Here is a 284-nt window from a genome sequence, read left to right on the forward strand (position 1 = left end):
GGGTGAGAGCAGGTCCCGGGCCCGGCCGGGACGTGCCGTGCTGCTGCGCCCTGTTCGGGGGACTGAACCAGCCCTTTTTTGCTGCATGTCTGTCTGTCCGTCTGTCCTGGGGGACTGAGCGCTGATGCGCAGGTCGTGCACGAAGCAGGTTTGCGCTCGGACGTGCTTCCCACCTCCTCCTGCGCTGGAGATTTGTCCGTCTGTCCGTCCACGTACCGAGCTGCCTCCGCCCGCGGCAAGGCTGGCTCCGGAACTGGGGACGTTCCCCCTGTCGCTGGGTGCCA

This window comes from Fulmarus glacialis, unplaced genomic scaffold, assembly GCF_000690835.1.
Source record: "Fulmarus glacialis isolate BGI_N327 unplaced genomic scaffold, ASM69083v1 scaffold24418, whole genome shotgun sequence".
Lineage (NCBI taxonomy): Eukaryota > Metazoa > Chordata > Aves > Procellariiformes > Procellariidae > Fulmarus > Fulmarus glacialis.